At 41.4% G+C, this 13432-nt stretch overlaps 1 protein-coding gene across 1 annotated transcript in view; it reads right to left on the reverse strand.

Annotated features, from left to right (window-relative positions):
- Window positions 1-9189, reverse strand: part of ASIP (agouti signaling protein) — a 497833-nt gene extending 488644 nt beyond the window's left edge. The window contains exon 1 of the mRNA XM_078652178.1: window positions 9070-9189. The gene's annotated coding sequence lies outside the window, so the exon portion shown is untranslated. The remainder of the gene's footprint in view (window positions 1-9069) is intronic.
- Window positions 9190-13432: the final 4243 nt, after the last annotated feature.

The raw sequence follows: 13432 nt of genomic DNA on the forward strand, positions 1-13432 counted from the left end.
GTGGAATTCTGTTTTTTCAGCAGACGTTGTTAGCAAAAAAAATCTAGACAACTGTCGTGGGAAGCAGTTTCAAGTCCAGCACTCTCTACGGAGAAGAGAGTGAGATAGAAAGCAGGCAACTATAATGAAGGTAAGGATTAATCAATGAATGTCCGCAAAAAGGCTTTTGTGTTGAAGCACAGTGTTTCTAAATCTGTGGTGCCCTAGGAGACTGGGATCATAAAGAAGGTAATCCAAAAATATTTGTCGGAGCCCCCAAGCGTTCACTACATAATTATGTCTGGTTAGGTATCTTCAGTAATGAATCATTAGATCTCAACAAGGAAATATATTCATGACACAATATATTTTTCTGTGATCCTTCCTAAATATTTTCAAAAGGAAATACATTGTATTCATCAAATTTGTTTAGTCTGTGTGTTCATTATTACATTAGATGTTCTTACCCTCGACCTGCTGTGCAAGTAACATTAAGATGCTATGCATTTAATTTAGAAGTCTGAAAAGTTGTTTTCTTGCACATTTACCTAACATCTATGTACAATTTTGCAAATCCCAACAAGCTGTGAAGTTTTATACTGTTACAGGTTAGAAGATCCTCGCTTTTGCAGCGAATTGTATAGCAAAGGGTGAATTAACAGTGACAAACTAGTGATACATTTGCCATTGTGCTTAGAAAAGCTCAGCCAAAGCGAAACTTTCAAATAATAAGTTTGCCTGCATTTTCCATCTTGGCTGACTTTGAGCAGAATGAAAATCGTTTCTCGGGGCTATGAACATTTTCTTGCACGGCACAGAAACAGATTGCATGGGCAAAAGTAAAGTTGAAAAAGGGAACATTCGCAACTTTCGTTAAGCATGAAAATCAGGAACTTTGCAACTTTGTACAAACCTAATTTAATGGGGATTCATCCAATCATGTGCGCTCATCCCAAGAACTTTAGAAATCAAAAATACATTTTTGTTTTAGCAGTGCAGAGCATGATGGGACCCTCCATCCTTTGAGCATTAGAAGCCTATGAGGGCATGTTAAGGAGGAAGAATATGTGATATACTATAGTCAAAACGTATACATTAATTCTACTTAGTTTTAGAGCTGGGCAACCTGAAAAGAATACAAATCTGTGTTGAAAATATATAGATCTACTGTTATGCCCCTGGTCTTTGATAAAACACTTGTACTACTTGAAATTGAAGTGTTATATAGGGAGACAGGGAAGAGATGACATGGGTGGAGTATTGAGTGTGCAGTGTGTCACACGAAAGACGATACAGTGTGCAATCTTGGACTGTGCACTTTCTGGAAGGACTTGCCATGAAAATTTAGGTAGATACCATTAAAGTAGTTTAATGGACAGGGTGTGACCCCTGCTAGGTCTACTGCAATGCTCTGAGTGGGGAGAACCTGACGAAGAACTTATATCGATATGTGGGTGATAGAAGGTGTCCTTTAGCACTACATCAATCTGGGATCAGATTGACAGGACATTGGCATTAGCTACCATTTTTGAGGGCAGAAGTGACGCAAAAATATAATATATCAATTGATACTATGCCAGGTGCCAGGCAACTGATCCTCAGTCCTGAGGATCATTCCATATTTTTACAGGATTGAAACATCGATATACTCTCTGACCTGTTACACTGTGCTTTGAAATATTTTTTGTTTTGGGTGCAGTAGTGTTTTGTTTTTAATAAGATGTGACCTAAAGAAGTTATGTTAATGTTGGTCACTGTTTGTTTGCCTGTTTATTTCAATACGTTTTTGTTGTCAGTTTTTAGCACCTGTTTTCTGTGCATTATTATTATATTTGCTCATTGTTTGTTTCAGTTCATTGTTTGTTTGCTTTCCTGATCTTTGTTTTTTGAAATTATTCCTGCTGGGGTAATTCAAATTTTTGTTCAAATTGTAGTAATACAATTGAAAACTCTGATCATTGAATTTGTTTATGGACCAAATTTTTGTATCCAGAACACAACTGTATTTCATTTTTTGTTAAGGGGCTGTTGTCTCTAGAATTACTCAAGTACCCTTGATCCCGTACAATCTTTGGGTTTCCCTTGTGTACATATACTACCCTGCTAGGCATAGGGCACTGCTCTGAGTAGGGAGAAGCTGATGACGGACTTATATTGACATGTGGGTGATAGAAGGTGTCCTTTAGCACTACATTAATCTGGGATCAGGTTGACAGGACATTGGCATTAGCTATCCTTTTTAAGGGCAGTAGTGATACAAAAATATAATGTGCAAATGGTGTGAGAGAATTCACTTGAAAGGATCAAGAACTGACATTCTTATTGCAGATCACCACTGTTAGTCTCTGAAAAACAAGTCCCGTGAAATCGAATGTAAGAAACATAGGAATAATTTGAGAGGCCTCATCTCCGTCTGTCCCTTAGAAAGACATTTTTCCACCAAATAAAACTCATAAAGTTCTCTCTTCAAAGCATTCCATGATGAACTCTAAATGTGATATTGCTAAAATCCCTATGTCACGCTAAAGGCAAACTAAGTTAATAAGCTACAGATATTCCAGAATACAACAGGGTAACTTATCTTTGCCCAAAAAAACAAACCTATTAACTAGACTTTTATGACCTGAGAAGATGAGACTGCCTCCCCGTGCAAACTGGTGTCCCTTTTGTGATACTCTTTATCACAAACAAATACCAGGATGGATCTACCCCCCAACAACCCTTAGCTAAACGTAACAGGTTACTGTCTATATTCTGCACGTTTTACGAGTAACCTACTTGTGATATGGAAGACTGGGGGCATATTTACTAAAACATGACAGACCGTGGTGTTACGCCAAATTAGGCAACACTTTGTTCCGACATTTTTAAAATGCAGAGATGTGCTGTATTTACAAATATTTTGCACACCCCTGCGTTTGCCCTAGTGCTATTGCAAAAAGAGCTGCCCAGGCTCCCTCACGCCATGTTGCAAGAGTGCCTGCGGTGAAGAGGTAATTTTTTATGTGCAGGAAGGGACACATCCCTGCACTTATACAATCAATAATAGCAATTTGCTTTTTAATGCAGCACACCTGGAAAGAGAAAAAAATGAAGAGAAATTAATTATTTCTCCTCATATTGCCTTTCTAAGAACAGGCATTACCTGACCTTAGTTTTTGGCTCTGCCTCAGCCTTGTACATCTGGGGCACCGTCAAAAAGCAATTGATATTGCGGTTCGAACGCCCACTGCAACACCCATTAGCCGCCCTTTATCCACAGCAAACAGCGGCAGAAAGCGGTATATTTTCCAAGTGGTATTAAGGCACATTATTTGGCTTATCGCCACCTGGTAAATATGTGAAATAGCACTATGCCACCCGAGCGTCGGAAAAAGTGATGCGCCGGTGGCAAAAGAAGCTTGTAAATATTCCCCTCAAGTGTTTGATGAGAGGAGACTTATATTTCTACTATATTACCCTGCTGACAGACATTCATAGTCTCCAATTTCTTACTCAGTTCACTGCAAAGCCAGAAAGACACTGCCTCTGAACAAGCTCTCCTCTTTAAGCGGCCCACAGTTTGCACATCCTTTATCTCTGGGGCACACATGCATGTGCTGAAATTCTGCATACTGGAACTTTGCTTGATGCAACAACTATAATTTCTTAGTTCATTATGCTCATGAAGTGTAACCAATGCCACATTCCTACACCTGTGTTATGTTCATGGCAACAAATTTCACATTGCTATACTGCCATGATTCTTCACATACAACAAATGCTGATGTGGCGAGTCAGTTGTCTTGCTGTAGTTTACAGCAATGTCCTCTGGGGGTGGGGGGTGGGCGGGGGTCCTGAAGTGACAAATCAGACAGGACTGTTCCTATTGGATTAGACCAAGTTTGATTAGCAAATGACTGGTCTCTGTTTAGAATAGCTTAGTGGGTACAAAATTATCGGAGTGTGCCACCTGAGCGATTGCCTGTGGCTGCGATTATTTCAATCTTCTTTCCCTCATTTCATTGTTTGTTGCACTTCTTAGTGCAAAGGGTATTCCCAGACATAAGTCTCATACTCACTGTGCCAAAGGCCTCAGTCCTTACCTTCCTGAAGGTCCCTAAGTAGGCTGAAACTGGTCTGGAGTTGCTTGGGGTTCCCCCTGGAGGGAACCTGGCATGGCAGTTCTGGCTGAACTGTTCCTATTGGAGCAGGGCCAAGCCTGATTTGGATATGGCATATCTCTCTCTGGAATGCCATGTAGGGTGAAAAGGATAGCCAATGGCTGAGTTTAATGTAAGTATTCTTACTATAATTTCTTTTTGCATATTTAAAGGTATAGCATGTCTCTGCTGTAGGCATCAGTTGGGAGGCCACTAATGCCTGATCTTTGTAGTCATGCCTGTCATAATTCTGTGAAGCACATTTTTTACAATGTCGGTCTAGCGTTTCAGGCACCACATCCAGAGAACAATAGTATTGCTTTCCATAGCATCCATATAATGCCACTTTTATATAGTACAATATCAAGTGCTTGAATGTCTTAATTTGAAGTGTAAACATAAAGCGATTGGCACAAAAAAATAGTAAATATACACATACAGATCTACGCCTACATGAGGGTGGAGAATTACTTTACTTTGGTATTTACAATTCAAACCAATAGTACTTCTGGAAAGCTATGCCAGGCTTAGGTTTTCTGGTGTAATGCTGACAGTATTAGGTGACTCTTTCAACGGGGGCCTATCCCCCCCCCTGTAAGGAGCTCTCCATAGCAGAGAAATCGGCATAGGATGAAAGGAACTCCCTCTGCGTATACATACGCTTTTTCTTTTTTTTCTCTACAGGGAAGACATGTTTCCATGTGGAAAACGCATTTATCCTGCACCCCCACCAAAGGTGGGGAATACCACTTCATGGAATGCCCCATCCCACCTCTTGAGTGGGACTTAGGAGTATGGAATTCCCCACACCCCTGGCAATGACATTTGCATCGTAAATACATTTATGCTACATAAGGAATTCTTTGTGGATTCATGAAGATGAATCCACACTTGTAAATGGATTGACACTCATCAGGAATCCCTTTATGGATTCTTGGCAAGCATAAAAAGATGCATTCAGTCATAAACTAATTTTTGGAATGGAATTTACTTTCGTCTACTGGGCCCTTAGTCTTGAGGATTGGAAGTAACGTAAATCGGCATCAGTCACTCAGTACTCCCTCCTAGAACATCTTCATTGAGGAATCTTTTTCTAAAGCAAAGGCAAAGAAATTCAAACTCTCTTCCTTGGGCCAATTTTGAGCTGCCAATGCACTCTATCTACCTTTAGCCTCTCTTTAAATTGATTTATTTCCTAACTAGATTAGGAGCACAGCACTTCATTGTGATCGGCTACGTTTGGGCCTTATTGAGGAACTGTTTATTATTTCCTCTGCCCAGAAAATTAGTGCGCACTGATTAATGACACATTGTGTTTTTTTTTTGTTTTTTTTTACATATTCTTACTTTCAGATTAGGATCAAGCCACTGGAATTATCTGATTTTGCGCTGCCGTGATTTCTGCATTATTATGGAGGTACTGCACTTGGCACTTAGTTCACCACATGCTCCATAATGATCCCATCTAAGCAAAAGAGAACATCTACCTCAGCCAGATTAAAAACATTAAATACGTGGCGCTACACAGTGGCAGACCCTTTGCAAACGTTAACTGGTTCATTTTCCGGTGCTGATTGCTGTTTTCAAGTTTTAAACCGGTACTAATGAGGTAGTACATGTACCAAAAGGAGTATTTATGTGTATTAAAATGACAAAAGAAAACAAAACTGGCAAAGGAAGCACCTAGTATGACACATAATTTATCCGTCCGTGCCACATAATGTAGCCAACCTTAGCATACAATTTCTTCTATTGTCACATAATTGGGACGGCCGCACTTATGATGCTTGTATTTAAGACCTCAGTGGAAGGTTTGTGTCAGGTCCTAACAAATTAAGGGCCATTTTACTTTTCTGCACGTTTTAGCACACCTATAAAAGTTAAGCCGGAAATCAATATTTTTATGATACTATTTATTTTATAGGTCTCCGACTCTGAGTGAGTATATATTTAATTTGGTAACGTATAACTAACTGCAATTAAAAGTCAGGCAAATTATATGAAAATCTGCAGAAATATTTACAAGCTTCTGGAGGGAATACAACGTAAAATATGAATGAAAAACTTAAGAAATCTCCAAGTATGACAGTGAAAACATGTAAAAAAAAGCATCCAAATGTTATGCCAAAAAAAAAGGAAATAAAGTGCATTAAACAGCACCCACCTCCTTTTTTTGGATTCAATTTTTTTGAAGGATTAGATTGCAAACTACTTGAAATACCCAGGTCTTTCTAGGAGAACACAAAATAGTGGGTAGAATAAATTCTTGAGGGGTGACTGGGTGAATTTGGCATTCTCCCTGCAAAGGGTGGCAGCGTGAATCGGGCAGGTTCCACGCAATAACCCACAAAGCAAGTCTCTCCTGCTTGGCTCAGCCTGCAGCTTACCCCAGCTACCATGATAAGGAATCAAAATCTGCCTTTGCTCACCTGCTGAGGAATTAGAAGATGCAAAGAGCTGCCACTGTGTGCACGAGGGAGATGATACACAGGGCACTGGATGCTTCGTGGGGTTCACGAATGAGTTATTGTTACAACTACAATGCTCTATGTTTATCAATGATTGTCCCCTTGCATGTTGACCTGGGCTGATTTAAAGAGTTTATTATGATTTTAGGTTATGGTTACGGTTTTATTGTTGCAGTTTCAATTGATGTATTTACTATTTGACATTTACATTTAGTACTATGGGTGCTATTGCTTTTAAGTGTTCGAAAGCATCTGCTCTAAATAGAACGCTTACACTTTGTCTGTTTTGACCATGCCAGCCTGACTAACAACCATTTCCTCGCTTTTGTTCTGAGCTCGCTGCTTGTGACCAACTATTTGCTTCTGTTAAATTTCAACATTTTAAATGTATAACAGTTGCTATTAACCACAAAGTTAACATTAATAAATAAAATAGCTTCATCAATGCCACAACCTCACGTCTTGACTCCATACATGCATCCTCCCTGTCCAGTGATTCTGCATGCTTTTTCTTTGCCTCGAAACGAAGGCAGAGATAGAAAATATGTGGAAAATGAAAAAAAATCCTACACTCTCCTCTCCAAATTCCCAACATTTTCAAAATCTTTGGGAACTAAGAAACAGGTTTTTTTTGCAGAGCAATATTTGCCACAGACAGTATCCATTCATGGACGTACCCTGATAATTACTTCTCCGTATTTTGATCGATCCATTCAGGCATTCAGCTACCCATCCTTCTTTTCCATCCTTTCAATTCTTTAGTCCTATCTTTCTTTCTTCTTGCCCACATCCACTCATATTCTTTCTTTCTTTCTTGCTTGCTTTCTTTCTTTTTTCTTTCTCTTTCTTTCCTACTATTTCTGTGCATCTTTCTTTCTTACCACTTCTGTGCACCTTTCTTTCTTTCTTTCTCTTTCTGTCTTCCCCAACATCCATCCATATTTTTGTAATCTTTCCTTTTTACTTCCTCACCACCACCCATCCATATACTTCCTTCTTACCATCCCTTCCTGCACTGCCCAAATATCGTACTCCGCGTAAGTTTTTACCTATTTATAATAACTTGTGCAAATTGTGAGAATATGGTATAATGTTTAACAGCCACTGTCTTATGCTTAAACTTTATAAAACTATAAATATGTAAACAAGAAACGATCAGTTTTTATTCATATCCAGCCCAGATACCACTGGCCTGACTGCGTGAAGGATAAACAAAATACTGCATGTCACTAAGGAATATTTAAAACATTTTCGAAATCAAGTCTACCAAAGGCAATTTTTTAACAAGTTCTGACAAAATGTATACTTCACGCATGGTTAGAAACATTTGCAAATTCTTTTATGAGAAGCTAAAAAGCAAGTAAACAGGTTTTCGACATGAGCACGAGAACCCCATTCAAAAACATCTGCTTCTCTTTTACATGCTCTTGTGATAAAAGTGCAAATTGCCTCGTAATAGTAGTTGAAGCCCCGGGATCAGTGGTAAAAAACGGAGCCTGTTTAAACCATTTACATGAGAGATAACAAGAACATCAAGAACGTGAACTCAGTTTAAATAAATATGCAAGTTTACAAACCGGGTGCAATTAAAATACAACTAAAGAGGAACACTCTTCCTCACAATAAAACAGCAGAAACAACATGTATAAAGTAAATGCAACCAAGGCAAAATTGAAAGCTTACACGAAAACAAATGGGGCCAACATTTTTTCTCAAACGTGCCGTAAATCTATCTTTCAACGCATGAACATTTTTTATAAAATGGAAAAAGAAACTCCACATTTCTGAGCTGAAAAACAGAGCCTCTACTGGCCATGACAAACACACACCATACGTAAGCTTATAGGCCGGGTTTGGGAATGCTTTTTTCTACTAATGGTTATTTGATTAAACAGAATTCGTGAAATTTTTACGGCTTCAAAACACAACATTAGAAAGGAAGGGAAATGCTCGCGACTCCTCTTGTTGCAGAAAGAATGTCGGAATAGGCACATTATGAAGAACGAAACACAAACACCCTAATGCAGATGTTCAAACACTACACACACACACACGCGTGAATAGACAGAGAGAGAAAAGAAACACAGGCATGAACACATACAGAATAATAAAAGACACACACACGGGTAAACAAGGGAAATTCGCAGGTAGAAAACATAAATCACAATAACGGAAAACTCGCATACAAACATAAAACAAACAGACATGTAGGCACTAACACAGAGTACCAAGTTGTAAAAAAAAGACAACCCCTGGCAGAAAATACATCACACACGCAGACACTCGCACACAAAGAAAGCACCCGATTGAATAGAGCACAACGAAATTACATGAGTATACAGGAAACAAACACATACAGAGGAGCAAACGCATGCATACACACCAAGGTGCTACATGTACACACACGGGTTCAGCCTATCTTACAAGCAACGTCTAGTATATAATTTATAGCATAGGCGGTGAATATTCGACGTAAATACCTAAGGAACAGACCGTTCTACCATCGAGAAGCGAGGAACGTGAAGTAAGTAACATGTCCTCCTGGAGCAGGGCTGCCTTAGATGTGAGGCCGAGGAAGAGACAGGAGACCTCAGGAAGTCTTATAATCATTCACTGCTGGGCTGGCTGCCCTGTTCACGTTATTGAAGTCTATTGAGCAGGACAGGATTGGAACCAACAAGCATTGGCATAGCCAATAGGTCTTGCCTTTTGGGACCTCATTAGTGTTTAGCCACAGCTATTGCCTGAGCCAGTGTCTTTAAGCTATGTTGTGGAGCAGCTTGGCTGCTGTGCAGCATGTTGAAAAGTTATAATAACAAATGATCCAAGCATTTTTGTTACTATATATATATATATATGTATATATATATATAATATATAATCTAGAAAACATTATGAACAACTGAATGACCCTATTAAAAAAAGAATTAACATCAAAAAATGTCTTCTAGTCCTTTTGTCCTTGCAATCCTGGCAAACTCGGCGCAAAGGTATAAGAGCAATTTAAATAAGTACCTGATAAAGTACAGAAGGATTATTTTTATGCATCCTACAATCAATGGCCTACCTAGCAGCATACATTTGTAAAGTATTAACATGCAATATCAAAAGAAAGTCAATTTTAAAAACAGAGTCAATGAGGAGTCCATTATGAAGTTTCACGGGTGAAGTCAAGAGGCTGCAGCCGACACAAGCTGATTGGTGTCTGGGGATGCAGAAAGCAAGGGACCTGGGGTTTGGTGCAGGCACGGGGCCAGATGCTACAGCGATGCAAACAGTCAGGAACAGCTTTGGGAGGGAGACTTAGCTGGAGCTGTGAGAAACAGGTTCAAGGGAGGTAAGAAGCATTGTGGTATTGGGCAGCAGGAGGGGCAGGCGCTTGGCACACGGATGCAGAAGGTAGGGTGGCTGATTGGAGCATCCACTGCAGAAGACAAGGGGGCTGGCTGAAGCAGATATGGAGCAGTTAGGGATGGTTCATTGATTTTATGGACTTAAAACAACTGTCTTTCAGCCTGGCTGGAGTCTTGAAACATTGAGCGGCATAGCTGAGGACACAATGAAAGGTGTTAGATTTGGGGGTCTCTAGTTGGCACAGGTAGGTACTTGTGACAAGTAGGGACCCTCTCCTCTAGTCAGGACAAGGGTATTACACACCTAAAATAACCCCTGCTCAACCTCTAGGTTGCGTGGCGCCAGAAGTCAAGGCTTATTTCAGAGGCGTTGTAAGTTAAGCAGTTGTGACCACATTCAGTAACCCAGTGACAACACTACAAATGGACACAACACAGGTTTTATATAAAAAATAAGTAGGCTTTATATAGAGTTACCACAAGACCATAAAGAACAAAAACACACACTATGATTACTTTAAGATGGTAGATTAAGCTTAGCTTTGTTCAGTTTTTAGATGCGACACTCTGCGTCAATGTACCTTAAGTTGTGTTGCGCTTCCACGACAAGCAATGTCGCAGCGATGGGAAATGTGTAAAAGTTCAGATACAAAGAAATGACGTGAAGATCTTCCAGATGCAGCACGCTTCTTGGGAATGCGAGAAGCTCTCGGTTCGATGTATGGACTGCAGCGGCCACACCCTTACGATGCAACGGCAACAGCTCCAGCGGCGACGCTCTTTTCCACGATGTGTGAAGCTTCCGCTCGATGCAACAACTACAGCAGCTACATCCAAGATGCGACGGCAGCAGCTCGGACAGCGGCGTGCTTCTCGGGGATGCGAGGCGCTCTTGGTCGATGCAGTGCAATGCAACAGTTCCAGCGGCGACACCCTCCTACTTCGGAGTTGCGACGGCAGGCACAGCGACGGCGACACGCTCCGACCTCGTTGCGAGATTCTTCTGATATGGTGCAGTGCGACAGCTCCAGCGGCGTCACCCTCCTTCTTCGGAATTGCAATAGCAGCAGCAGCGACGGCGACACGCTTCCTCTTCGTTGCGGCCCGCTGCTCTTCAATGCGGTGCAGTGCCACAGTTCCAGCGGCGACACCCTCCTTTCTCCGGAGTTGCGATGGCAGGCACAGCGACGGTGACACGCTTCTTCTTGTTGAGTCGCGCTTCCAACTTCTTGCGACACACAGTTCCTCAGAAGGCCCAAAACAGCAGCAGGCACATCCAAAAGAACTCTGGGGATCTGGGGGGGTGAAGTCTGTTGTCCCTGAGACTTCAGCAGGAGGCAAGCTCTTTTCCAAGCCCTTGGAGATCCTTCACAAGTTTAAAGCAAAGTACTCAAAGTTCCTTTCTCCTTCCTCTGGCAGTAAGGCAACCACTGCAGGCCAATCCCCCAAGCAACACTTCAGCTTGGGAATAGTCTCTCCTCAGTTTCTTCAGGTTCCTCTCCTCAGTAAAAGTTTCTTCTTGTAGTCCAAAGTGATCTAATTTCATGGGATCAGGGTCCCAATATTTATACCCAGGAATCCTTTGTTCTCTGAGGGGAGAGAGGCCTGTACCTAGTCCAAACCAGTTCCTGAGCACTTTGTTTACCAGACCTCTCCTTTCCTTTCACAGCGCAGGGCAGAGACATCAGGCGCCCCACAGGAGGAGGAGGCAGCATTGTGGAAGGCAAGTACAGTCCTGGAGCACTATGTTTACAGGACTCCTTCTCTTCTTTTAGTGTGCAGGGCAGAGACATCAGCCGCTCCCCAGGGGGTGGAGCCAGCATTGTGGAAGGCAGGCACAGCCCTATTCAGAGTTCAGGTGCACTCCTTCCTCCCATCAAGATGCAGATCTCTCTATTCACCACTGGGTGACTCAGCCTGTCTCCTGGAATTCCCCAGCCCAGTCACTCACAGAAACCAGACATAGGAATACACAAACTAGCAGAGGCAAGTTTGAATGGTTAGACAAGCAAAGTCCTACTTTCTAAAAGTGGTATTTGCAAACACAGAATATTAAAAACTTTACTGAAAGATGTATTTTATTATTCTGAGTTCAAGCATACTAAACTCGAATTTCTACCATGTTCTCTGAGCCTGTTAGGATTATAAAATGTAACAATTCAAACAGCCCATTCCGGCCTATGGAGAACAGATAACCTTGCAATAGTGAAAAACGAAATTGGCTGTAATTCACTATTAGGACATGCCACACACATCAGGGCTTGTCCTACCTTATACTTACAATGCACCCTGCCCTTGGGCCTACCATAGGGGTGACTAATATGAAGAATAGGGAAGGTTTAGGGACTGGCAAGTGGGTGCACTTGCCCAGTCAGCATGACAGTACCAGACTGCACACAGGCTCTGCAATGGCAGACCTTAGGCACATTTTACAAGGCTGCTTCTGTGGGTGGCAGGACCAGTGCTGCAGGCCCACCAGCAGTATTTGGATTACACTCCTTGGCACACTCAGTGCACTAGACTAGGGACTGACAAGTAAACCAAAATAGCCAAACATGGAATCACTAATCCATACATCAATTTACAAGAGGGAGCACTTGCACTGTGGCACTGAATAGCAGTGAAACAGTGCCCAAAGCATACAACACCAGCAAAAATACATGAGGCAACAGCAAAAATGGAAGGTAGACCCACACCAATGGTGCCAGATCTAACAAAAGGTACTTGAAGAATGCCATGCGTAACATGAAAGGATATTTGAGGAGTGGATGGTGTTGTGTGACTAGGTATTTTGGATGTTAAAGGTGATCTGTTGTCAATGGGCTTCCAGTTGATAACGATTTTTAGTTCGAAGGCGATAGCGGGGCTGGTCCTACAGGCTGATGGGTTGTAACAAAACAGCTTGCGATATTTCTTGCGTCCACACTTCCAACTTTACACTCCTTTCCCGCCTCGACAATAACCAGGATAGAGAGTCATTGTGTGTAACCAGCAAGGATGCATTAGCCACTTGGCGAGACAATCTACGCACTGCTGCTAGCATAATCTAAGACCAACAACTTCAACTGTGGCTTGGTTTTGAAATGGTATTAGAAGGAAAATTGCATGTATAAATTGGCAGGTAAAATAAATATCTCAGAACTGTTACAGCTCTAATTGCAGATTGATGCCTACTACTTTTCAATGTATTAATCCATTGAGGGAAGACCTCTGACGTCCAGGTCAAAGGGATAATTGATGTAAACTATAGGGTGTGAAGAGATGGAGTGCACTGCTTTGCACACTGTAAATAATGTGTTTCAGAACACACTGGTCTGCAAGCAAGCCTGAATTATGACTTTATAGGGCATTGAGTGTATGCCTGTGTACGTATGTGAGATTATGGCTTAGGTTTGTTGTCTCAAGTAGACTGATCAATATGTACAAGGGTTTCTATTTGATACTGCTGATATACTTATTGGCTTACCCGCAAACATCGACTCACTCACCG

This window comes from Lissotriton helveticus, chromosome 7 (genome assembly GCF_964261635.1).
Source record: "Lissotriton helveticus chromosome 7, aLisHel1.1, whole genome shotgun sequence".
NCBI classification, from domain to species: domain Eukaryota; kingdom Metazoa; phylum Chordata; class Amphibia; order Caudata; family Salamandridae; genus Lissotriton; species Lissotriton helveticus.